This window comes from Triticum dicoccoides, chromosome 5A, assembly GCF_002162155.2.
Source record: "Triticum dicoccoides isolate Atlit2015 ecotype Zavitan chromosome 5A, WEW_v2.0, whole genome shotgun sequence".
Classification (NCBI taxonomy): Eukaryota; Viridiplantae; Streptophyta; class Magnoliopsida; order Poales; family Poaceae; genus Triticum; species Triticum dicoccoides.
In genome coordinates, this window is record NC_041388.1 from 635,679,259 (window position 1) to 635,682,744 (window position 3,486).

Below are 3,486 nucleotides of genomic sequence, written 5' to 3' on the forward strand. Positions count from 1 at the left end.
AGCCCCCGAGACTTAAAACAGTTAGAGCAACTGATTTAAGGATCATTTAATATGCAGGTTCTTACAAAGAAGAATACCGTACTGTCCCAGGAGCTGGAAAAGTGCAAGGCCCAACTAGAGGCCGCACTAGCCGCAGCAGGGGAGCCCAAAGAGACCCCCTCAGGTAAGATACACTTCGAAAGATTAGTATTGTGCGGTGTGGGTGCAAATCTGACAAATCATATTGCAGATGGCGCCGGAGTCGATCCGGAAAAGCAACAACTCTTACGCCGGCTAAAGGCCGATGAGAGTACGTTGACAAAGGTGAGGCGAGAGAAGAATGATCTTCAGGATGCCAACACCAAGCTGGACGTCGAACTTAAAGATGTTCGTGGCCAGCTGTCGGACTCCACGAAGGAGAATCAGCGGCTTCGACGCGGCATATTTAGTAAGTGCTTGAGCGAACTTTGAAAAAAGAGTTCGGCGAGGAAGTCGACTAACAAAGTAATGTTTGTAGGTATGCTCACAGGTCGTCCTACAGAGGAGATGCCCGGTTCTATGGGTGACCTTCTTCCCGAACTCTTGCAACTGCACGAGCGAATTCGGCAGGCGATGCAAGGCGTTGCCCAAGCCTTATGGCCTGCCCACTCCATGCCCGAGGGCCTTGGAGAGCTTGCGGAGAAGCTGAAGGGAGCTCGGCGGCGCTTCCGGTTATGGAAGATATCGACCTGCTGACAAGGCGCTAGGGATGGTGAAGACCCGTTTTACGAAGTCTGACCCAAACCACATGGCCGAGATCGGACCAGTGGGGCCTGACGGGAAGGAGATCCCTGTAAGCTTAGTATACGGCCAAGTAGAGTTGGCCGCGAAGTATTCCCAGCAGGACTGTAAATTAGACAGCCTGTTAGATGGTATAGAAGAGGAATACAATCAGTCAGAATGACTATGTAATTTTGAATTGACATGTGTAATGCCTTCTAGCCGGATTGTAGATCGTTTGTCGTTGCCGACCTTTTCGCTTCAACCTCGGGACCTGACGGTCCGGAGTGTGTCCGAATACCATAGCGGTTATATAAGAACCGGGGTATGCGTGGAGACCAGGCGTAGGGGTCATTAGTGCTTTATCAGACAAGTGCCCAACTAGTTATGTTATATTACATGGTTAGTAAGAAACATCTTCCAGAGAGAATAGTTTCGTTAGGGGTTCCTTTCGCTGGGAGGCATGCCCTAAAGTGCATGTCCGGACTACGTGACAAGACGCAGAAAAAAGCATCTGGGGGCGCATAAAATGAGTAAAAAGATCATCTTTTATTTCACCGACCGAATATTCCCTTAAGAACGCTAGCTTTCGGCTTCACCCAGTCTGAGGTACACATCCGGCTGACCCAACAGTAACAATCGCAGAGGTGCTCCCTTTACCGCCTAGCCGAACAATCGGGAACGTAGGGGTAAGCACAGGAGCCAGGCAACTCATCTTGGCCAAAACTTAAGTCATATCGATGCATATAATGGTGAAGAAAAAGGTACATACGGAAGTTTGACGCATGTGTTGGGCGTGAAGCCCCCAGGTTTAATGAGCGCGAGTGGCGCGTCACTAGATGAGCCTTTAAGGGCTATAAAAGAAAAGAGGGGAAGGAGAGAAATGTAAGACAGAAAAATGCAAAAATGGACAGAGGAAGGAGACGAACACAGAGTCCGGCGCTAGGCATAGAATCTTCGGAGACGGGTGGCGTTCCACGGGTTCGGCTTGAGTCGGTTATCCGATGCATCTCGCAGGCGGTACGCCCCACCAGTCAGGACTTGGTCAATCATGAATGGACCTTCCCACTTGGGCTTGAGTTTGTCCTTTTTCTTATCTGACAGGAATAGAACTAGTTCGCCAACATTGTAATTTTTGGCCCGTACTTCTCTGCTTTGATATCTTCGGGCCTGCTGTTGATAAAATGCGGAACGGGCTTTTGCCACGTCACGCTCCTCCTCCAAGGCGTCCAAGTTGTCCTGCCGATCGAGCTCGGCTTCTCTTTCTTCGTACATGTGCACGCTAGGTGAGTCATGAATTATGTCGCAGGGTAGAACTGCCTCTGCGCCGTACACCATAAAAAATGGTGTGTATCCGGTGGTGCGATTTGGCGTGGTCCGCAGCCCCCATAGCACGGAGTCGAGCTCCTCTACCCAGTGCGTGTTAGATTCCTTGAGGGACCGCACCGGTCTGGGTTCAATGCCGCTCATGATAGGACCATTTGCACGTTCGACCTGGCCGTTGGTTTGTGGGTGATAGACGGAAGCATAATCGAGCTTGATGCCCATGTTTTTGCACCAGAGTTTTACCTCGTCGGCGGTAAAGTTTGTACCATTATCGCTTATGATGCTGTGGGGGATGCCATAACGGTGTACAACCCCGGATATGAAGTCTATCACAGGTCCGGATTCGGCCGTTTTAAAAGGCTTAGCTTCTATCCATTTCGTGAACTTATCCACCATGACCAGTAAGTATTTTTTCCTATGGGTCCCACCTTTAAGGGGTCCGACCATGTCAAGCCCCCAGACCGCAAAAGGCCAGGTGATGGGTATAGTTTGGAGTGTGGTGGGTGGCATATGGCTTTGGTTGGCAAAAAGTTGGCAACCAGCGCATCGTTGGACTAGGTCCTGAGCGTCTGCCCGGGCCGTCGGCCAATAAAATCCTGTACGGAAAGCCTTGCTAACAAGGGACCGAGCAGTGGCGTGGTGACCACCGAGTCCGGCATGAATTTCAGCTAGAAGGTTCCGCCCTTCCTCTTCGGAGATGCACCTTTGAAGGACTCCGATAGTGCTTTTCTTATAAAGCTCTCCCTCATGGACTCTATAGGCTTTAGATCGCCGCACTATGTAGCGGGCCTCGTTTTGGTCCTCCGGGAGTTCCTGCCTAGTAAGGTAGGCTAGGAATGGTTCTGTCCACGGGGCGATAACCGCCATTATTACGTGGGCTGAAGGTGTAATTTCATTGGCAGAGCCTCCAATTATGTCAGATTGTTCGGCGTCGAGTGGTGCGGCTGGGTCCGGGCTGTTATTTGCGGGTTCCCCCTCCCATGCTACGGATGGCTTGAACAATCTTTCCAAAAAGATGTTGGGGGGACTGCATCGCGTTTTGCTCCAATGCGTGCCAGGACGTCCACTGCTTGATTGTTTTCTTGGGCTATATGGTGAAACTCCAGCCCTTCAAACCGAGCTGACATTTTTAGGACGGCGTTGCGGTAAGCTGCCATTTTTGGGTCCTTGGCGTCGAAGTCTCCATTTATTTGGGATATCGCGAGGTTTGAATCCCCGTGTACCTCTAGGCGCCGGATACCCATGGATACTGCTATCCGGAGACCATGTAGGAGGGCCTCATATTCGGCTGCATTGTTGGAATCCGTGTACATGATCTGGAGCACATATTGGACTGTGTCTCCTGTGGGGGACGTCAGGACGACGCCAGCCCCCAGTCCGACCAACATTTTGGAGCCGTCGAAATGCATAATCCAGTTTGAA